This window comes from Leptodactylus fuscus, chromosome 2 (genome assembly GCF_031893055.1).
Source record: "Leptodactylus fuscus isolate aLepFus1 chromosome 2, aLepFus1.hap2, whole genome shotgun sequence".
NCBI lineage: Eukaryota > Metazoa > Chordata > Amphibia > Anura > Leptodactylidae > Leptodactylus > Leptodactylus fuscus.
This window is the reverse complement of record NC_134266.1, coordinates 36,869,529-36,894,264: the sequence shown is the minus strand read 5'-3', so window position 1 is coordinate 36,894,264 and position 24,736 is coordinate 36,869,529. Positions and strand designations below refer to the sequence as shown.

Genomic DNA, 24,736 nt, shown 5'->3' with positions numbered 1-24,736 from the left:
ACCCATCCACTTTCGGACAAACCAAGCATGCAAGTGTATGGGAGAGATGGTTGTATGACCAGTTTTAGATTCAATGACTCATTAAAGGGGTCATCCAGATTACAAAAAAGTCTCTATGTGAGATTCTAGGAAAAGCACTATCCCTTTCTACACACTGGCCCAGATTTACTATTGTGGGTCCGACTAGACATTGGCGTAAACATGGAGCATCTTTGGCACATCTGAGTTAGGCTAGAATTGTCTGACATGCTAGACATATGGGAAGGGAATCTCATAAAAATGGGGAGTTACTTAAATGCACCAAAAAATAGTCTTGAAAATTTTTTGGCACAAATTAATCCAACTAAAAGGTGGTATGAATGGAGCCTAGTCAGTGTAAGGAGAGCCAAATATGTCATCCAGCATTAGACACTGTGATAAATCTAGTGTAGCTTTAGACTCGCTATCTAACTATTAGTAAATTTGGGCCATTGTGGGATTCGCTGCAGTATCAAACACAGCCCATAGATAAAAGTGGCGCTACCTTACTTTCTAATGTCAGATAACTCCAACAGCCCAATAGTAACAAATTTCATGACATATTGTAACATTAGCAATCACATTAAATTAATATCTAATAACATGAAAGGAACAAATGAGAAATATTTGGATGTGTTACAGCCGCACATCTGCTAATAACAAACTATAGCTGCGTGATAAATCACATAGAAACATGTTATTGTTCCCCTATCAAAGAAAACCTTCCATCTGCCATCACTACACAATACGCCATACACAATACAATACATAATACTACCATAATACTACAGCTAATGAATTCAGTCAATGTCAGCATTAATTGATAGTAAATATATTAAAGGCTGCCTCCAGTTTTGCCAACAAAATCGGTAAATACGATAGCCAAATGAGGCTCATGAAACACCCTGGGCGTTGCCCAGGGCCAGTGAGCACCCCCCGCGTCATACCTCTGAAACGCCCCTCCATAGCTTGTACTCCAAAAGACTTCCTCCTCCTGTCTATCCTGTACCGCCTATATCTTCTGTCTCGCTTCGGGTGGTTGAAATCCTGTGCATGCGCAGTAACGCTCCCTTCTGAGTGGGACTGCGCATGAGTGAGCGCCATTTTGTTATAGACTGTGCAGTTCTCTATTCAGGCATATGCTTAGCTCAAAATTAGTTTTCTAAATGATAGAATCCCATTAATCTACAATTAATTCAGTACTCCGATATCCTTAAAGTGCACCCGCCATTGTAATTGTTTTTTAATAAGTCAGTAGTACATATTAATATAATATAAAACTTTATTTCTCTTATCATGGGGACATAGCATCTTCCTCACTTCTTAGAATCCTGCAATGTAATTTGCCTAAGTGCATATTCACACATACATATCATGCACTTGATCGTGAAAGAGAACTTTTATTACACCTGAGGGTAACCCATTTTCATGACTCCCTCATAGATTTGGTCTATTGAAGGGTTAATGAAAACAGCCCAAGAAATGGCATGTTCTATTATTTAATGAATTGGTCAGAAGGACCATTAAAAATCATGGCTGTGTGAGTAGATCTAGTAAAAAAATGTTTTTTTCTATGTAGATTGTGAGCCCCATATAGGACTCACAATCTACATTTTCCCCTATCACCATGTCTTTGTAGTATGGGAGAAAAGCCACACAAACACGGGGAGTACATACAATCTCCTTGCAGATGTTGTCCTTGGCAGGATTCAAACCCAGGACTCCAGCTCTAAAAAGCTGCAGTGCTAGCCACTATGCCACCATGTTGCCCACGTATACTGAACTGGAAGGGTGGCCAAAACCATTGCCAGACTCCTCTTTTCCTTGAGAACAAAAGGATTGGGCAAATGATAATCAACTTTCAGATCCTTATCTTCCCCGATACCTTCCAGGAGATTCAGGATGTGCCCATACACATTACAGATCATCTAAACCTGTCATAATTTGCAGATTCTACTAGCTTAAGCATTAACCTACTAGAAGCCTGTGATGCCATATTCCTGCCTCAGTATTCAGAATCCTCCTCAATTCCCAAAGATTACCACCTGCAGCAGCACAGTAAATAGTAGATAAAGAGGAAGGGAGAGGAGGGGTATGCAGCTGCAGTTTCTCTCTTTATGAATTTGCATGGTATGAGAGTATGCAAGAACCAGAGGTAGGTTCAAAATGTGATTATGCCCATACTATGGGATATGTGGCATCAGTAGTTTGCCTATTCTGTGAAGTGAAAATAAAGTTTTTACAGAAGCAAAAGATGGAAAAAAAATGCCAAATTTTTGGCTTTACTACTTGTAATATAAATTCACTGCTGTCTGCGGAGAGTTTATTTTCTAATGTAACGATAGGTACACTTCACATACTCTTCATGTTTCAAATGTATGTATATTATTGCAACATCTGGCGTTGGGTAGCTAAGAAATGTCTACAGCTGGAACATAATCACACTACAGAGCCTTGGCAGGGTCACCGATTGTGCCCCATATTGGAGACTTGCCACCACTAAAGTAGTACTTGTGTACAGCCATCGGTACTGTAAAACCTCTGAAAATGACCACCTCTTAGAAGACTACCCCATGATCCAGACCAGATGTCCTCCATACTGTATATTACGTATACTGGCCATAATCTTTGAGAGATGACCACTTTTCAATGTAACTTTGTGTGGTCAACTCAAAGTGGTTTCACTATTAATATGACAGATGAGCAATATAGACATAGGTCAATTTTGGTGACCCCAAAAGTCCAAAGTTCATAGTCTAAAAAACAGAAGACATCATTCTTGGGGCAAGGTGTAAACTTGACTTAGACGTAAGAAAATGGCAATTGTATAAATACTTGTATCCCTGGATCGTAGGACAAAGGCTAAAACAAAAAGACTGTAATTCTTATGAGGAGCCTGGAAAACTAAATAAGAGCCATATAATTAGACAACCGCAAACTTGTCCAAGTCTGAAAGTCTTCAAAACTGAGGAGCTTCTCATTGCTCAAATCAGATTTACAATATTGTTGCAAATTGTTGGGCAATTGAAACAATGGCCCAGATTTACTATTGTGGCTCTACCTAGGGACTGGTACAAAGTAGTACGTCTTGGTACATCTAGTTGGGCTAAAAAATTCTTGACTTGCTTATGGATGTAGGTTCTCAGAAATGGAGGCATGGCTTAAAGTTGGCTAAATTTATATATAAACTTAATTTGCTATATAAAGTTAGACTACTCATCCAGTATCAGCCACTGTGATAGATTGTACTGTCTGACTATTAGTAAATCTGGGCCATTGATTATCCAATGGGGGCTGAGCACATCAGTCAGGCATGTGGCCATGTCTAAAGAAATGTCTCGACCAACAACAATTATGTCATACTTATAGGATATGATGGCATAAATGTTTACTAAATGGGGGTCCCAAGATAGCTTGACTGTTTCCATGACTCCCCCCATAGTCAACCCCCATTGCAAATTGGGGGCCACCTCCTGGATTTCTTTCTACCTACCCTGTTAGATACTGCTGTTCCCTTTTCAGGTATGGGATGGGCGAAACACTTCACAACGAGCAAGGTTCAAGCAAAACCCAAAAAACAAAACTAAACAATTGGGGATTCGCCTTGAGTGAACTAAATTGGCCACGCGATGTGGTAAATTATTATATTCTGAGGTCTCTTTGGACACCAGAGTATAATAGGTGGAGGCCCAAGGGAGGTGAAAAAAATAAACATTCTCATCTCCCCTCACATCTTTTGGGCCTCCTTGCGGTGTCCAGAGCTGTCTCTCGGTCTCCTCTGTGACTTCCTACACCCACCACAATGGTCACATCGGAACCCTGAGAGTTGTGACATGAGGTGAAGAGACCCCAAGACTATAATAATTTCACTTTTGGTTCTGTCCAAACTTGTTCTACCTGAAACCAGTCAGGGGCCCGAGCCACCAGAACCTGAAACTACCCCAATCTGGTGAGGTTCACCCATCTCTATTATAAGTGGTAGGTATCATCACAGTAGACATTCTTTTAGCCTTGTGTTGTAGGTGCAGAATATGATGGTATTACCATGTGGCCTAGAGATTCAATGAGGTCTAGATCAATTACGGGAGATATAAAGGGGCCTTTCATATAGATAAAATCTAATCTTTAGGTTACAGCAGACTACGTTGAACACACTGATATATGTTTTAGTGGGTGAAGATTCAACCGAACTTTTTATTGATCTAAGGCCTGGTTCACATCTACGTCGGTAATCTGTTCGAGAGAGTCCGCATGGGGACACCCCCGAATGGACTACCGAACGCATTGGCAAGCGGTGAGTAGTGAAAGCACACGGACCCCATAGACTATAATGGGGTCCGTGTGCTTTCCGCATCGTCTCCACACGAGTCATGCGGACAGGAAAGTAGATCGTAAATCCATCAAATGTATGGATTTAGCCCAATAAAAACAAGTTAATTCCCACAACACTATATATCAATCTGCTCATCTCCTCCTGCTCTATAACATACTTCTGACAGATGGGACTGCACTTTCTTATGTGTCAGGTTCCCTTTAAATGTAATCGATTGATGAAGATGTTCAAGATTTATCCATATCAATACCTCTCCTTACATAATTTTTAATCAATACGTTCCCCTAATTTACAAGGATTTACAGATTTACAGCCGCTTCCAATTTGACTTTGTCATTTCCAGTCCAATAAGTAAAGTAAATGCTGACATCTGGCTCGGCGCTGCATTCCACAGTCATCTATGTTCATACAAAAATGGTTTACATTTCTGCCTTAATCCTGCTTTTAATGTCAATTTCTTAGTACAGCGTTCCAAAACCACAACCAAGTACATCTATTTTGTTAATAAGATTTTGCAAAGAACTTTCACCGAAAAAAGGATCCGCCCTTTGGAACGAGGTAACACAATGTTTTCAGGACCTGCCAAAACTGGGGGGAAATTCAGCCATTTATCCTTTCTTCAGAACTTTACATATGGAAGACAAAATTTACTCGGTGGACTATACCGCTATCAGTCATGTTATTTGTGACAGGCAGCTACTAGAGATGAGCGAACACTATTCGAAACAGCCGTTTCGAATAGCACGCTCCCATAGAAATGAATGGACGTAGCCGACACGCGGGGGGTTAAGCGGCCGTACGCTGGCAAAATCTGCGTTCCGGTCGCTTCCATTCGTTTTTATGGGCGCGTGCTATTCGACTCGTGTTGTGAGTCCACGAGCATGACCAAGGACTGTATATCACATGACCATGGCCCAATTTTTATTTTTTTTAAGGAAAATGACTATGAAGTTTTATGTAAATAAGTCAATTGGTGCATAAGAGGCGGGCCTTCATCTCCCTGGAGCACTGCTCTTGCCATCTTGAGCAGTGAGAGTTGATTCTCTCATTCAATGACATCACCCATCCTACTTGAGCAGCAACAGCAGTGCTCCAGCGAGCTGCAGGCCCCGCCCCCAGTGCACCAACTGCCTCATTTGTGTAAGACTTCAAATTTCTGTTTCTCAAAATCTACAAAGGTCACAAACATAAGAAAGGTATTTTGTTCATCACTGTAATGGGCTCTGTAATGTGGTGATAGTAGTTGAATATACATGGGGAAGAGTCCCTTTAAGATATGCCTGATCCAAGGAATGAACCTTTCCTTTAACATGATATGTAGCTACATGAAAGGCATTGTCCAGAATTATTATTATTATTTTTTTTTAATGGTCTGTCCTCAGGATAGGCCATAAATATCTGATTTTTGGGGTATGAACAGCCGGCCCCTGCATTGCTCAGCTGTATGGGCCCGCTTCTAATGCCCGTGCTATACACAGCACAGAGCTGGAAGTAGTTGGCTCCATGCCCTGTATAGTAGATAGGTGCCATGCCCTGTATAGTAGATAGGTGCTGTCACTCCAGCCAGGGGCGTAACTTTAGGAGGTGCAGTCACACCAGGGCCCAGGAGCATTAGGGGGCCCATAAGCACTGGTATCAGTACTGAGACTGCAGCTTCCATCTGGCCCATAATCCAAGGAGACCCACAGATTACCCGAACCACAGTAAGGTGGATTAAACTCCTTAGCACCTGTAACCATCACTATCAAGAATTCACTGTAGGGATGAGGTAGGGGGCCCCGGACAAAATATTGCACTGGGGCCCACAAAACTTTAGTTACGCCACTGACTGCAGCTCAGCTCTCTTTGGCTTCGGCTTCCCCACTGCTCAAAGATTTATGGCCTACTCTATGGATAGGTCATAAAAAAATAAAACCTGGACAACTCCTCTAAACATTGTTTGAAATAGTAAACATGGTAAAAGTTAAGCACATTAAAAGGAGATTATATCTTAAAGGGGTTGTCCCATCACAAGGATCCTATCTATACTGCTGGTTAATGTGGATTTAAGACTTTTCCTAAATACACTGCTTCAGCAAAACTCCGTTGTTTGTCCGCTATCTTACTTTATTCAATTCTTTGTGGACACAGCCCTGACTTATCTGCTCAAAAGTCAAGTGATGTATCTGCAACTCTCAGGGGGGAGGGAGGAGGGGCTAAGTGCAGGGAGCGAGACTGTGTTTCTAGCTATTCCTGTGTCTACACCACGTGACCTAGCTCCCTGCTATCAGATAGAGGAGAGGAGCTGCTTTCATTTCTGAACTTGTCTTCTGTTCTCCCAGTTATCCGGCTAGCTAATTCAATTGTGTTCATTATGGCAGAGGCAGGCAGTCTCTGTATGTAACACAGAATGGAGTTGCTGCTGCCTGTACTTCATAGTCCAATATTGTGCATATAGTGTTGTTTGAGGACCTTTGATGACATCACAGGCCCTTCAGCCGCCCCATAGGATCACACTATGCGATTGGCGGAGCTACACACTAATTTGGGGGCGGAGCTAAACGGCAGGTTGCACGTGAAACCCCGCCTACCAAATTACGCAAGAAACCAGGAAGAAAGAAGATTTTACAGCAGTGAAGACTGGTGAGTATGCGACGTGGGAATACCCCTTTAACTCATATAGTAACAAGTGAGACTGTATCGACGATGTACAGCATACACATTTTAAAGTTGACCTTTCATATCCTCGGGCACATGCGGTTTTATATACTGCTAGAAAGCCGACATTGCACTGAATTCAGCGCACTATCTGCTTTCCCGTTCGGTGCTGTTACCATAGCTCTTCAGTGTCAGAAGGGTTTCTGTCAGTCTGTGAGGAACGTCCTCCTGACAGTAGAGTCCATAGCGCTGTACTGTCATAGAGGGCGTTCCTTTCCGCCCAGCGATTGTGAGCAACAATTTTTGGGGACTGCTGTGGGCTGTATCTGGTTGTTGTATGAAATATTAATATATCTTATGATGTAAAACCATCCACAAATCATTAAAGGGAAATTCTCAGTCTTGGCATTGGTGGCATATCATTAGGAAACAGTATACCAATCCATATCCCATCATGGCCCCATGGATGCAATCTCCTCCTCCTAGAATGGATCCATTCAGCTTTTTTGCAGACAACACGGTCAGCCATTGACTATAACAAGCTGATTTTTCAGTCTCAAAAACGAAAAAAATCGAAGGGGAGTGGACAAGAGATGTAAGAACATAGCTCTTACTTAGCTTGTGAGTCTGCAGTAAATCTAGCCCATTGCTGACATTTTTATTTTTTATGTTTATTCACATATATATCGAAATGTTCCAGACTTTTCTCATGTGACCACATAGTGTTCCTCTAATAGCATTCCTGGTCATCATGAAGGACATTTAGAAAATTTGGCTGGTTACATTGGAGAGTGCGTTGTACTCCCATGGTATTCTGTCCATATCAAGATTTTTTTTGCAATACAAACATTGGACCCATCTATGATTATTTATTCTAAAATTTTATAAATCATGAAAAATATGAGAATAAGAATATATTTGTCCCCCCAGCAGTGGTGTTCATATGTGTCTACCACTCCATTTACTTCAATAAGATATTTGAAAGGGGCGGTGGGTATGCCTGTGTACCCTCTCTCCCTTCACATGACATCCAAGGATCACTGTTCTCAAGATCGCTGGGGGTTCAATGGTAAGACCCCTGCAATAAGACACTTATCCCATACCTGGTGAATAGGGAATAACTGTTAGTAATAGAACAACCCCTTAAAGGAGTTTTTTGCAGGCGGATTTTGACCCAGAAAAAACACACCTCCCATTCATTTCAATGGGAGTCACTAGCAGGTTTTTTCCTCTAGAGATTTTTTACAGCTAGCAGAAAAAAAAAGCGGCATGACCTATCTTCAGGCGAATTCTACCTGGCAAAACCCATTGAAGTCCCTCAAGCCTCATTGTGATTTCAATGGGTTCCTTTTTCTGCTGCTCCCATTGAAGTCAATGGGAGGCTTTTTTTTAGTGCTGAAATTCCACACCAAATTCCTCGCCATTTTCCTCCATGTGAATGGACCCATAGCTAGGAAAGACTCCGACTGCTTTATGTGCACAGATCCTATGTGTCTTCATGGAGACAGACTACAGAAAACTCGTAGTCAGATTTTGCAGTCATGTGATACTCCCTTTCCTCTTCCCCTGGCTACACTTTAGAAAAAGTTAACAAGAAATTTGTTGCCCTTGACCCTTTAGGCCCACATAGATGTCAGCTGCAGAAACTTCTATGCTCCAGTGATATCAGCTTGAAAAGAGTTTCCTGGACCCAAATTGCTAATTCCTACTGACGACCGACCTATGAAGCAAAATAATTACTGTAAACTACATCACGGTAAGGAACATTTTGTTTCTTGCCATGATGTTTGAGACACTGTTAGATGTCTTATGGAATAATATTCTGGCAGAATACAATATTCTCACATTTGCAAATTGTCTTCTACTAGGAGACAAATCATATCATCTAAAGGTGGCCAAACATTTTAGATAGATGCGGACGGAACTGGCCAATTTTGGAGGGACTGAATGACCTTCTAATATCATAACGGATCTCGGGGAAAAGTAATTAGATTTCGACATGCCAGATCCTATTGTTTTCAAGGGAGATAAGAGGTTTCTGGCAGAGACTTATTCCACTCTCACCATTGAGAACACATTAATGCTTGACCAAGCTGAGCGTGCATGTCTATAGGGGTGTTTCTCAGAATAGCTCAGTAAGAAGGAGACACAGCAGTGTATGAAGATTTATTTCTCAGGCAAAAAGTATGAAAAATAACTTTTACAGTCAAATCTGGACATGCATCACATCAGTACAAAGCTGGGTTACTAGAATCTTCTCTGGACCGCCTCTTCTCCCGAGTCACCTTCGTGTCTTCATCCAAAAGCACAGACTGTGCATGTCCGTCTGCCATTTCCCTGTGGCTGAACAGGAGAGGCCACAGGAAAATGGCGGATGGACATACGCTTTCGGCAAAGTTGGCCATTTTTCTGTGGCCGAATGGAAGAGGCCACAAGAAAATGGCCAATGGACACGCGTAGTCGGCCCTTTTGGATGACAAGAAGGTGATGCAGGAGAAGAGGCGGTCTGGAGAACATGGAGGCGTCGCTGGAGAGTTTTCGAGCAGCACAGGGGACACCCTCAGTGCTGTCTGAAACTCATTTACATATAGAAGAAAGAACAAAATTTCTCAGGAATGGCAGCATGGATCAGAATAAGAGAAGAATAGAGGTAAGAGAAGAATAGCCTTTCTTAAGGCTATTTCTACATGTACTTAGTTAAAAAATGGATTTTTTTTATAATAATAGAATCCCTTTAAAGAGGTTATCCGGTTTCAAGTATTGATAGCCATCAATATTACATCTGCAGGGATCCAACATCTGGGACCCTCACAGATCACCTGTACCAACACAGAATGGCTCTTGGTATTGTTCACAATTCAGGAACTGAGCAGCTCAATTGTTGTACAAGTGGTAGCGCCGAGTGTAGGCGCTGCAAAGACTTCAATCGGACTGCGCCGTAGTACCTACACGTGGTGCTACAGTTTGTACAACGAGTCTGACACCCCTGCAATTTGATGTTGACAGCCTATTCTAAGGATAGACCATCAATACATGAAACCAGATAATCCCTTTAATATTCAGGCAAAGCACTATGGGACTCAACGTATTCAAAACTATATGTATCCGCAACAATAGCGACACCTAATGTAGACAGCAATGTTCAGCAGTCTCGTCCCTTATCAGTAATAGTACAAAACAAGGATTCTTGATGGCTCAATGACATGTCTGATAGACAGCTCGAGGGAAATTCTATACTGAGGAGGGGCAAGAACCCCAAATCAGAACTACAGATCTACAGACGGAGGTTACGGATATTGTCATATGAGTTATTTTGCATATTATAATGAAAGTCGCCCACCTGCCCTAACCAATTCCTAAAAAACAGCATGCCACACTCTATACAGCAATATATATAGAAAAATTCCTTTATTCTGGCATCCAATAATCTAGAAAGTATTAAAATACATCATCTTTATTTTCCCCACTGCAGATCTGCAATATAAAGCATGAAGAATCTCACAAGACCAGACGGAATTTGGGAACATCAATTAGCGGTAATTAGGAAATTCTAATAACTAGAACACAAAAATATTGGTATTAAATTTAGTATTTTAATATTATTTTCTGTTTTCTTATATACAGTATATATATATATATATATATATATATATATATATATATATATATATATATATATATAGTATTATTAGGGGTTTTTTAATACATTTTTTGATTGTCGAATAACAAAAAATCCCGTAAATTCTGTTTACCCGGATTAAAGGGACTTTACTACATATACATTTTGGTTTTACACAAGATATAATCTGACAATCTTTTGTCTCACGTATTACTAGAAGGCGTTATAATCTATTTTTAGCATTAAACAAATATTATCGTAGACTCTTTAGCGAATAAAATCGTTTTTAATGTCATAAAAAGAGTAGTTTGTAAACTTGGCATCTGAGTCCCGATCTGGGACAATACTTTCATTTCTCACATACTAGTATCTGTGGACTTGTGGTCAAGGAAGGTTCCAAATTCACACACGGCAGATGTAGGAGCTTAACTGCAAAATTCCAGAGGAAATTGACTCCCCAGACAGTACATCTGCTGGAAGACCACACCAGAGCTTCAAATTCTGCACCTTTGAAAATGGCTCTTTGACAAAATTTTATCAAGTAAAATGCTTTATGGCGGCGGGTCTTAAGGTCGAATTCATTATTTAAGAAGGTCAGGAAGGTTAGCGAGCATTTAAGAGTCCTGGATAGAAGGAACGTGCTATACCAAAATCTGAATATAACTTCAAAGGGGGTAATAAATAAGAACGTAGACAGCTTAGGTAGACTATATGTCAATCTTTATTAATATGGCTATATGAAGTGAGACTATCCAATAGAATAGAATATTAATTGACTATAGATTCGTCTGTACCTTCAATGCCTTCCATTGTATGATGACCTTGTTGAGAAACATAGACATGCAAGCTGACATCTGAATGAGAACCTAAAGAAAACTGGTTCTCCTTTAACCTACATCTTCTGAGTTGTATTGTACATTTGGGATTGGGGTTAACTTTTTGGGACTTGTCCTATCAGAACAATCCCTGTACTCTGTGAGGGCATTAGGGACCCCATAGAGTGGGGCCCGAGGGTTCCACCTCATGACATCCACTTTAATTGCCTATTGCTACATTCAACAATTCAGACATAAGATATTGTTTCTAAAGCAAAATGGCAGCCAATACTCTAATAAGTAGAAAGACAAAAGTCTTAAGACCCCTGTATGACTAGCTTGAACAGTTTGTACATTATTCAAGATGCCCTGTTATTCAAGGTGTCCAGTTAAGATCTTTCTTCTTGTATAGACGTAAATTGAGATTTATTATCTGTAATCCATAAAATTGTGACCAGAGTCAAACCCAAGAAACAACAAAAATGTGTTCAATTGATCATATACACTGTCTACCAATAAGTATATGGACACCTGTGGGCCAAACGGCACGAGCGGCAATTACAGCTTCAACCCTGCGGGGCTTTCCACAAGTCCTTGTATGACGGCTCGTGGTATTTTATTCCATTCGGCTTGGAGAAGACAGGTAAGTTCTTTCACCGATTTTGGACGGCTGCTGCACCCCTTAGTTCGGCGATCCAACTCATCCCAGAGGTGCTCGATAGGGTTCAAGTCTGAGCTCAGGGCAGGCCAGTCCAGTCAGGTAACCTGATTGCCAATGTACTAAGCCATGGTAGACCTCGCTACATGACAGCTGGCGTTTTCATCCTGGAAGTAACATTAGTCCAACCCATAGAACCGCCATAATGTAGGAAGCACACTGTTATCTAAAATAGTGCAATAGGCGTCAGCGTAGAGTTTACCATGTACTGGGACCAAGGGTCTCATCCCATACCAGGAGAAACACCCCAGACCGTAACTACACCTCCGCAGAACTTTACTGGGTGTCCAAATACTTATAGGTAGACAGTGTATTATTAATTGTAGGCTGTCTAAATTAAGTTACCCATACAAAGAACGTCAGCAGAACCTACTCGTATCAGTGGGACTGCTCATCAGCTAACATTTATCGGATCCTTCAGTATCTCTTCCAACAACAAATGTCAAAGAGAAGGATTTAATAAATTTCACCAAACCTCATCCTTTTGTTCTTTCCCCATTAAGAAGACATGCAGACTCAGCTGACCCAAGTGTGCATATGTATGGGGCTTGGTTGAGATAGCTGTCGCGATACACATTAGGCCATCAATCGTCTTAAGTGTATAGTTAGCTTTCTATTTGAATATACAAAACTTTTAAGAGGCATAAGATGAAAAGTCAATAGAATCTTTTTAGGACTTCATTTGTCAGAGCTGAGAATCCCACATTGTGCGAACGCAACTTTTTAGATTGCAGATTTTGCTGTGGTTTTTTGAGCCAAAACCAAGAATGGTTACAAAAGGAATGGGAAATATATAGGAAGTTCTTATACTTCTACCTTCTGCTCAATCCATTCCTGACTTTGGCTGAAAAAAAATCACAATAAAATCTGCAACAAAAAGCTGCGTTTGGGGAATCAAATGGACCAGACAAGCTTTTATGGCTCACTGACTGCAATATAATATTTACTGTCACAAAAGGAGTCACTGGCCATCTGCTGATCTGGGGCCACAAGCCCAAGAGCCAACCTATAATCAGAAATAATTTTAACAAAGGATTGTTGAAAATCTATTATATGTACCCAAACCAGTGGCTTAGGAATCCCAGGTGGCTCTCCGTTCTTGGCCATTCCATCATCACTCATATTTAAATGGGAAAATACCAAAATTCATCATTTGGTTACTTCTTTCCTTCTTATCTTCCTTAATTTGGGAGTTGGACACCCACCGTTCTGCCATTGATAGACTATCCTAAGATTAAGTCCTCGATATAATAGATTCAGAACTCCTTATTCTTGGAGATTGATATGATGATTGATTTTTGGCGCAATATGTCATGGATGTCTGCCTGACTTGTTCCATTTGGGACCCCTATTAAGACTGGTGTAAGAAGTAGGAGTCGTAATAAAATCCCCCCAATGTTTTTTTGTTTTAATCGATATTTTATTACATAGAAGATTCCCTGGCATCTAGGTAGACATGAATGAATCTTCCTGTACATGATGAAATAAGCAGGACGATCACTTGATCCCGGGATCGAAGCAAACTACTGGGGGCTAGTAAATAAGTCGGTAAATAAATACCGAATTACCTGTTTGATGTTTTTTGCCTTTTTGGGTTATTTCATCAGTATTTGACTGTGGTGTATGATAGCTGAACAAACATGAAGCTTTCCATATTTGGGAATATTGCCTTATGTTCCTCATCCAGAACTGGTTTATTAGAGATCAGGGATGAGTTTAACTTTTCTCAGTTTAAATCCTTCAGATATGGCTCAGAAATGATTCATATCTCCAGCTATGACTACTAGTATTGTTCTAAAGACAGGAAGAAAATTAAAGAGAAAAAACTCCAGCTACTGTGAATTCCTTTGTGCTTAAAAAAAATAAAAATAAATAAAGTTTAAGGGAAAAGTGAAAAATTTCTAAGCATGACAAATACTTGTATGCACATCTATATTTTGTTTATACAGTGTGAACAGAAACTTTCAGTATACAAATGTAGCAGAGCTGGTTAGTTCATTCCTTTCCTAGTAGATTCATCGATCATTTGTTGTGAAGCCTCTAGAGTAAAGCATAACGTGAAGACAACCCCTTTATGTTAATGTATGTTTTTTTCGGCTGTCCCATGTAAGGCCTGGTTCACATCTGCGTTTGGTAGTCCGTTCGGGGTGTCCACTTGGTTACAACTTGAACGGAATACCGTACACATTAAAAAGTAGTGAGAAATGAAAGCACATGGACCCTGTAGACTATAATGGGGTCCAAGTGATTTCCGCGTGGTGTCCGCACGAGTCATGTTTCACAAACTACTTTCCTCTCCGCATGATTCGTGCAGGAAGTGCACTGCAAGCACACCGACCCTATTATAGTCTATGGGGTCCGTGTGCTTTTACAGCACAGCGCTTGCAACTGTGATTCTATTCCATCCCGAGGGTCTCCGTGTGGGCTCTAACTGGACCGAATACATATGCTAATATGAACCAGGGGTCAGCCTCAAGTTTTGTGCAAATTAGCATTTCAGTGCATTCGGGGTGTGGCCTTATTTGCACCTTTTTTTGACAGTGGTCTCCACATATCAGGACCTGTCACTATTATTTTATGGGTTAATGCTTGGTGGTAATCACAAGTGAATATAGGTGTTCTGGCAGATACGGCCACTCCGGCCACTCCCTGGGTGCTCCAAACAGATAATTTCAATACAGATTAAAACTAAAGACCCACATAGCAAATCACAGCAAAAAAAACGTAGCTGCAAAATGTACAGTGAAAATGCATCTGTGAAACTGCAATGTAAAATTGTGGGGGTTTTTTTCCAAATTGTTTTTTTTGCTGCATTTTGCTATGTGGGGCCTTAGTTTAAAAGTCGATTTTCTGGGTAACAAGACTGTACTGTGACACAAAAACATGTATTTTCACCATGTCACTCACCAGCCCTACTACAGCATATTACGCTAGGTTCACACTAGCGCCCGGAGTCCGTTCTGAGCTTTCCGTCTTCTGCATGCAGAAGACGGAAATCTTTCAGACCGGGTACGGCCGTGTGCTCCGGTGAGCGTTTTATGCTCTCCGCCACAAAACCGTTTTTTTAAAAATCGGACACAGAGTATTGCATGTCCGACTTAAAATGGTTTCGTGGTGGAGAGCATAAAATGCTCACTGGCACTCACGGCTGGACATCTTTCAAACCCATTCAAATGACTGGGTTTCAAAGAGTCCTGCAGGTTTCTGTCTCTTGCTCTGTTTTGTGCAGGAAACAGAAACCTGCATGAACGGAGATCGGGCGCAGATGTGAACGAGCCCTCAGAGGCTTAAGGCTAAAGCCCGACGTTGCGGAAACACAGCTTTTGTTGTTGCAGTTTTTATTGCGTTTTTTTGAGCCAAAGTCATGAATGGCTGTAAAAGGAATTAAAAACATATAATAAGTTTTTATACTTCTCCCTTCTGCTCAATCCTCTCATGACATTGGCTAAAAAGAAACGCAGCAAAATCTGCAACAAAAAAAGCTGAATTTCTGCAATGTGGGGCCTGGAATTGCTGCGATTGTGGCGTTTTACAGCAACTGCAAAGTGGATGGGATTCTATCGAATCTCATGCCCACTTTGTGGTAAAAATTGCGGTGCAAACACGTCACGATTTCCAAAACCGGAGTGGTTTTGGAAATCACAGCATGTCAATTATATCTATGGAACGCCAGCAGTTTCCCCATAGATATAATGGTAACAGAAAGTCCGCGGAGGAAAACTCAGTGAACTTTCTGTTTAAAGCGCTGCGGGAAGAACCGCAATGTGGTTTTTCCCACAGCGCTTTTTTGCTGCGGGACGTCCCGTGGGACCTTAGCCTTAAAGAGATTTTGGTAAATGTTATTTTTAGGCAATTTTAGAAAATGTACAGGTGCTTTTAATAAGGTTACAATGACGGAAAAAGTGGAAACCTTCATAGTATTATCAGAATATGCCTTTCTTCTACTGGCGTGTAAAACCTCCTGAAGAGGCACGCTAAGCGCTGTCCTGCAACATGCTACAGATTGTTGGCTTAAATGGCTTAAACAGGAGTTGAACTTACTATAGTGTACAGTATCAAAAATGTGCTATTGTTGGCAAAGCAGCAGAGTACAAATGCCATGGACAGACATATTTTACGCCGTTGTAATAGCACAATCGAGCAAGCAGCAGTAAATGTTTCCAATGTGGGAAAGAGTGCAAAGACAGGCCTTTACTGGATAGACAAAATAGCAAAAGTTAGCTGCAAGACGTGCTACATGGACTAAGACATTGACTAGAATACAAAGCATGTAAATGTAACACCAAGAGAGGAAGCCACAAAGGCACAATGAGCCAAAATTCCGAGTCTCATCATCCAGAACACATTGTTAATTTATGTGATGCATAAAAGAAATGTTAGCTCTTTGCTCCAATCCTAAAGCACTGGACTGGGGATCTGCCCGGTGTCCTGGACTTTAGTTAGGGGTGATAACAGGGACCACTACCATTTGTAAGTGTTCCGATTATATTAGTTAATCAAATTCACCCAAAATTACATAATATATTTTTGAATCATTATTTTCTGGATGAAGGTCAAAATCCATTGCTTAGTTTCACAAAGTCAGAGAACAAATTCTGACTACCTGTAACTACCACTAGGGGGGGGCTGCCACTACAGGACATGCTATAAATGGGGTCTAATCTAAGCAGACAGAGGGATATACTACAGGAAGAACTGATCAGAGGGATGTATAGTTTTGAGAAAAAGATCCAGTATAACTTGTGATATATTCACTTAAATTTCTACTTGTTCTTGACTTAGGAGTCCAGTGGGCGGTTCTACAGCAGTCATAGAAGGGAAGGTTGTCCATCACTGAGTAGGACCGCCCACTGGACTCCTAAAACCAGAATGAGCAAAAATATCAATTAATAAAAGTTATACTGGAACTTTTTTTTTTTAACAAAAAATGTATCTGTCAAGTCCGTCCCATTCAAACAGCCATGTCTGGTCCAAGAAACACAGTCTGCAGGATTTCCTGGACCGACTATAGATAGTCTGAACTGAACCTACAGCTTTATAGTGATTTATGAGGCTGTGAATTCCCATACTACTGTCATCTACCGTACGGTACTCAAAGAATCATTGGAATACAGGACTGGTTATTGGACTAAACCTGACAGTGTGAATGGGCCTTTAGTCAGTCATGTGTTTTCATGTCCTCATATCCATATAGAGTTTGGATAACTCAATACATAATATGCGGGTATGTTCACATGACTGAATTTGGAGCTGAATTTGAGGCAGATTCAACCCCAAAATCAGCTCCAATTTCCACCCGAAATCTGTCTCAAACTGTTGTCTATAGCAACCAAAGACAACACTTACAGTAACCAATCACAATACAACTTTCATTTTATTCAGAGCAGACTATGAAATGAAAGCTAAGTTGTGATTGGTTGCTCAGGGCAATTGCAGAAATATTGCAAATGTGGGTGGGAAAGTGAAGAGCGTCTGGATGTCTGTATACTAGATTTAGGAAATGTGACTCTGTAAAAGTTCACAAAAATTATCACCCTCTCAGGCCTGGTTCAGAACTGCATTCAGTATTCAATTCAAGAAGTTTGCTTGGGGATCCCCTGAACCGAATACCGAACGCATTAAAAAGTGATTAGCTAAGAAACCACACGGACCCCATAGACTATAACGGGGTCCGTGTGTTTTCCATGCAGCGTCCACACGAATCATGCGGAAAGAAAAGTGTTGCTTGCTTACAGTACTTTTCTCTCTGCATGATTCATGTGGACACTGTGCCGAAAACACACGGACCCCATTATAGTCCATGGGTCCGTGTGGTTTCTTAGCTATCCGCTTTTTAATGTGTTCGGTATTCCATTCAGGGGGGTCCCCAAGCAGACTCCGCAAACGTGAACCAGGCCTCACTCGATAGAAGGTAGAGTAGCAAGACAGAAGTGTTTTTATTATACTGTAGATGTGCCAAATTTATTGAATATTGTGCGACATTTGAAAAATTTGGCGCAAATTAACCCAAAGCAGACTCCAGCAAAACTGACTTTCAAAAAACGTTGATCAAACGTATTACAATTTTCCCAAAAATAAAATATACAGACAATAGTGTTCCAATAGTATCAGAGGCCCAATTGGACCCCTAAGTAAAATCAGTAACAGGGCCTCCCGGTCTAGTGTCTTCTTGTATGACAGGAGGGTGTTGGGCCCAGGTGCAACTCCCTTAGGATACTCTTGTGTACTGGAAATGTTTACAAGCCATATTTACCACCCTATATCCTATTACACGATTTCTTATACGTTTGATAAAATTAACATTGCAGACATATGTATACTTGGCATTGGCAACTCGTTACCAAAATTTGTTTAAAATTAGACAATGATATAAAAAAAAAAAAAGCCTTTGATATAAAAAAAAATGTTGGTTTCTTATTGGAATGACAATCTGTTCAAGAGAACATCAAGAACAGATGGGTTGGTAGATGGGGATTTGTTACAGTAGCCGAAAACTCATTTAACATCCATGAAATCTCAGTGTTTTCTAGCACAGATATTGTAGGAAATTTCCGTTGTATTATTCTTTTGTGGGAGCTATTCGAGGCTGCGGTGCCCCAAAGCGAAATGTTGTTATGGTTTTACTTCAATGTCAAAAGCTGAATGTTATAGAAATGCCGTATAGAAATGTAACATACTAATAAAAAACAGAGGTCGGACCCAACTCACTGCCAGAACTCCTGAGAGGGCTTAAGAGGAAAATATCAACATCAGTGTTTATATAAGAAATGAAAGATCCATCTGATAACATCAAAAGGGAAAGTCATTTTTTCCAAGATATGCTTTGATTTGACAACGTGTCAGAAAACAGAACGTACATAGGAATATAATACATGCCAGAGAAGGGGTAGAACTCCGACAAGGAGGGGGTGTTAATAAAATCCACGTTAGGATTCCATTTGGGGGTTTTCGATTTGTTTTTTGGATCTGGTTGTTTAGTTGGTTTGTTTTTGCTTTTTTGGGTGTTTAATACCAATGAAAAAAGAACAAACGTATTGGGTTATAAATGGAGCAATATATAGTCAGAACGAACATTTGGTCAAGTCTGATAGATGAATCAACCCTTCAAAATATGCCGAAAAAGAAAATCCATCCAACAAATATTGTCTGTTTTATTGAAACGAGTTTGATATTAAGAAAAGCCAACCATATTGGGTAGCCATAATAAATATTTGCCAAAAATGACCACTGAATCCTTAGCTTTGATGGTTGTATTTATATATATAAAGGTCAGGCTATAACACAAGCAAGTACACTTGAACCATAATGGGAAATCAGGTGGCCAACGGTTATGAGCCAGGTTGGTTGCATCCCTTATTTTAATAGGTGCTGAGAACCTGCACAAGGATCCCCTTTCCACAGGAATTAATCCAGGAATCATGGCAAATATGTCCGCCCGTACGTGGTTGGGGTGTGGTATTGTTCACCAACCTCAAAAGGGGCCCCATTTTAATCTTTGCAGTGGGGTGGAATGAGAAATGTATACGTGGACCATGCGATAATAAGCTAAGACTAGGTGACTTTACATCCCATTAGCCTGGCAGTAGGGGTGCTGTGGGGTAGCTTCCACTGTAGGCACCATTTTGCCCCGGCAGTGATGGCTAAGCAGTGCCTCACCCAATAGAAGTTGCCATGAATTGACAAGTAGTGTTATGTAGTTTAATCGAAATGTGTGCTAAGAATACTAGCAACAGATCAGTGCGCAAAACGAGAATGTGGGGTCCAGGTCTTCTTTTTCTATAATTGTGGCTGGTTATAAAATTGGGCTACAACAAGACCAGGACCTTTTAATGTAATATTTATGGATTCAAGACTCACAAAGTAAGTAAAAATGTTCCCTGGATTACTAAACTAAAACCTAACTCATGGAATTGAGTGTATCACAGGATCTCTAGGACAAGAGACAATACGTGTAAGATTGTAGAAACTTATGTTTGCAGTTTTATGCTCTATCTTACAATGATCCAAAGTGAGAATCCAAAAGACTTTTCATAGTCAAGTCATGCCAAAACTTCTTCAGTCCCATAAAGGAAACCGTCAACCATTAAATCTGCTCTAATCCATCCTAATGGACTGTCCCAAATGAATGAAATGAAACATAGTATGTGGAGAAGTCTGGACTCTCCATTAAAAGAAAATTAATAGCACATTATACAAAGTATCTGAAAATCGAGTCGATGGGACTATAATAATCCCTATGTTTATGTTATGGGGTTATCATTAGTTTTCATTAGTTCCCAGAATCCATTTATAAGCATAATATTAAGAGGGTCTGGGACGACCATTGTAACATGAGGCCATAACTTTATGGAAACTTATAATTGGTTTACAAGATCCCAAAATGTCGCCAAAAATATGAAAAACTAATCTAAGTATAGAAAATCTTTACATGTCTCTTGCAAGCTTTCTTAGGGTCCCATCCCAAATATCTAATGGAGCTGCCCTTGCAAGGTGCCCAAAGAAGCATCTCCTCCTGGCACAGGTATGGAGAAATGTAGAACATGTAGTTCTCTGCACTATGCTGTAGGAAGGCGCTAATAGTAAGCCAAGATGGGCACACACTTCACTAATACAGAGGATTTACCAGTGGAATGACCATGCAGATTTTTGGAGTCTCCAGGCAAGACTTGTATGATGAGTGTGGCTTCAAGTTACCTTGACTGTATGCTGAAAATATTGTATCCCGAGGCCATAGTACCTTGAGGGACACTATTTACATGCTTGTGTTGGACCATACCATTCAGACAGATACATGTATTTACAACAGGCAATGCCATTATATGACTACAATAGACAATTTGTACAAAAAAGTGCACCAGATATAGACATGGTGTCAGCAGGATCATGTTCTTTATTTCTAATAATTCAGTTTCTTCCTTATTTCTATAACCGGGATTTATCCATCAGATTATTGATCAGATGATTTGTAGCCAAGGGGAGCAGAAGACCAAATCCTGAGATAGTGTCCACCTGCTGTCCCTTATCCTGACATTCTACACATCCCTGCCGAGAGGATGAAGCTTCACACTTTGCTCATATACACCTGCTGCCAGTCTCCGCACTGAAAGTATCTCCCACATCACAGTGCAGAATTTGGCATCTAGTCTTAGTCCTTCTAGGAATTTAGCTGCAGTTCACACAACAGAAACAGTCTATATTACTAAATCAGAATCATAGGAGTAAAAGCAGAAATATATTTTTTAAAAAAATCAAAAACAAATATTTTGTCTGATAGTTTTGTTGCATAAAATGATAGTTTACTAACTTTGCACCTATGGAAGGAACTGTCTCGCTGAGCAGGTAGGTATCAGAAAAGGAAAGGATGCCATCCTCTTACCTTGGTTATGCAAGATCCAAGAGAAAGGTGTGATGCAGACATGTGACAGTGAGGGACTGAGAAAGTGCTCTGATCAGCTGCTGTTCACATTCACTTGGCTTTTATGTGCAGGTGGGAGGAGAGTTCTCCTGTAGTAGGTGGGCTGAGAATGTAGCATTCAGACGGGCAGGCACATTCACCCAGCAGTCTGTTTACCAGGGAGCAAATGAGAAAGGGGAAAAGCAAAGTCATATGTGCTGCAGAAGAAGAAAAAGAATGTGCAAGTGGAAGAAAATGCATGTAAAATTCATCCATCCCCTGGAACAGCCTGTCATCTCGTAACTCAGCAAATGCTTCAAATAGGAAAGTTCTGGAAGCAAAAGGAGGATTGGAACAGAAGCTAAAACCTCAGTTTTTACTGGGATGTTTTTGATCTGTTATATTAGTTGTAATTTAACAAAACTACGAAAGCTCTTTGTGTCCTCGCCAATGTCAAACGAAAGAGTAGGGATGAGACTAGAGAGGACAGGCGGATACTAAGGCAGCACTTTCACCACTTTTCAAGGTTTTTCTTTTCTTTTTTTTTTACTTTTTGGAATATAGGATCATAATAGAAAATATTTGAAATATTTAAGTTTCTTTTCTCATATGCCAAGGGCAAGGGTAACGTTCTTGATGTCGATTCTGCAGAGAAAATCTGTAACAAATCTTCAAAGATGTTCTTATCTGTGTACTAGGCCATGTTAGGAACCTCGGGGACAGAGTCCGTCAAAACGCAGACAAAGGGCTCGTTCACACAGAGTAAACTAACACGACCGCAAACATGCACAGTCAAAATCGTGGCACAAACGTCCCGTAAACGTGGCACATTGCGTGCCGCGTTTACTCCGTGTGAACGATCCCAAATAGTACAACAAGCTGTTATGTTGTGCTATGTTATCTAGGACACCATAAGGGAAACCTGATAGACTACACTATAGTCATGGGGTAGGTCCGTATGTACAGATGTAGCCATCTTTAACTTGAATCTGATAAGTTGCTGCAAGGCTTTGAAAGTTCTGTATAATATCATGTTAAATGTTATAGTAGCTATTTACTTAATGCATTAAGTCATGTTAGGCCTGGCTGTGCCTGTATGATGTATATGTTACATGTCATTTTTGGCCATTTCTGCAGTGGGCCATATCTACTGTGTGTGCACCTGATCTACATGACAGGTATCACCGCCACCGCTCTATGGAACTAAGGCCCGGTTCTGCGTTCGGTAATCCGTTCGGGGAGTCTTCTCGAATGGACTACCGAACGCATTGACTATCTGTGAGCAGTGAAAGCACACGGACCCTTAGACTATATTGGGGTTCGTGTTCTTATCACGTGGTCTTCGCACGAGTCATGTGGACTGGAAAGTAGATCATGAAGTAGTTTTCTGTCCGCATGTTATGTGCGGACACCACGCGGAAAGCACACGGACCCCATTATAGTCTATGGGGGCCATGTGCTTTCATAAGCTCACCACTTTGCCAATGAGTTCGGTATTCCGTTCGGGGGGTTCCTATGCGGATGTGAACCAGGCCTAACATCAGAGATTGAATGGAGTAGCAGGACACATATAGGACAATTGCACCATTCACACAGGGGCACACAACCTCCATTCTCATAACTGGCGGGAATCCCAACACCAGGACCTGCAGCAGTAAGACGCTACTCACCTGTGATCCTCAGAAAGCCCTAAAACTGCTGCTCCGTTGCAGGGTACTTGGAGTCACAGTTTCCTGGACAGAAGCTCACGCCTCTGACCTATCCATGCTTTACACTGCAGCTGGTTGGCCCTTGGAGCATTTCTAGAAGAATTTCCTTCCACCAATGTCAGAATGATTATAAGCTTCAGCTAGTGAGTAAAAGAAGACTATTAGGTAAGTGCCATACTTACAGTGCAGTGTGCTAAAGGAACCTGAGAGAGGGAGCCTGGAGATCAGCTTTAATAGCATTGTCGTAAATGAAGAGGAGGGGGTATTCATCCACCAAGACCCTAGACCTCCTGTCCTCATAGGAACAAATGAGTAAAAGTAACTGCTGAACTCTACAAAGTTTCTCTGTACACCAAGTAAATTCCATTGTCTCCTCATGCTAGGCCATTTACTGATGGAGAACTCAGGTTTACTGTGAATATTTCAGTCAAATGTGTTTTTTAATAGTAAGACTTTCTTAACCTTGACGATTTACACGTTATAAATAATAAATGGAGCTAGACACTTCGAGGGCCATCCCAAAACAGTTAGTGCATGTGTCTTTTGTGTTTAGACAAGCAGGGTCAGAATGTTTTTTTTTTCAGCTGTGCTGAGTATGTGGAAGAGAAGCTGAGCTCTGTGATATATAGGGTTATATGATAGTGGGAGAGAAGCTGAGCTCTGTGATATATAGGGTTATATGATAGTAGGAGAGAAGCTGAGCTCTGTGATATATAGGGTTATATGATAGAGGAGAGAAGCTGAGCTCTGTGATATATAGGGTTATATGATAGAGGGAGAGAAGCTGAGCTCTGTGATATATAGGTTTATATGATAGAGGAGAGAAGCTGAGCTCTGTGATATACAGGTTTATATGATAGAGGAGAGAAGCTGAGCTCTGTGATATATAGGGTTATATGATAGAAGAGAGAAGCTGAGCTCTGTGATATATAGGGTTATATGATAGAAGAGAGAAGCTGAGCTCTGTGATATATAGGGTTATATGATAGAGGAGAGAAGCTGAGCTCTTTGATATATAGGGTTATATGATAGAGGAGAGAAGCTGAGCTCTGTGATATATAGGGTTATATGATAGAGGAGAGAAGCTGAGCTCTGTGATATATAGGGTTATATGATAGAGGAGAGAAGCTGAGCTCTGTGATATATATAGGGTTATATGATAGAGGAGAGAAGCTGAGCTCTGTGATATATAGGGTTATATGATAGAGGAGAGAAGCTGAGCTCTGTGATATATAGGGTTACTAGCTGGTACCCACGACTTCGTCTGCAGTGATTAAAGTAGTGGGTATATACAGGCTAAGGTTTTCGTACTGTGTATAAGGTATGGGATGTAAAATGTAACTTTATATATTGTTTTTGCTTTAATTCAGAGAATACGTGAGACTTTTGTGTTGCATGTAATTTGTATTAGAGCTGCTATACGGTGTTGGTATAAACTTTACATAGTGACTTTGGGACAGAAGTATTTGAAGTTAACCCTTTCCCGCCAATGG

At 40.7% G+C, this 24,736-nt stretch overlaps 1 protein-coding gene across 2 annotated transcripts in view; it reads right to left on the bottom strand.

The window, feature by feature from the left end:
* COL8A1 (collagen type VIII alpha 1 chain) overlaps positions 1 to 21,600 on the bottom strand; it is an 88,601-nt gene extending 67,001 nt beyond the window's left edge. For both annotated transcript variants that reach the window (XM_075263606.1, XM_075263607.1), the window contains exon 1: positions 21,517 to 21,600. The gene's annotated coding sequence lies outside the window, so the exon portion shown is untranslated. The remainder of the gene's footprint in view (positions 1 to 21,516) is intronic.
* Positions 21,601 to 24,736: the final 3,136 nt, after the last annotated feature.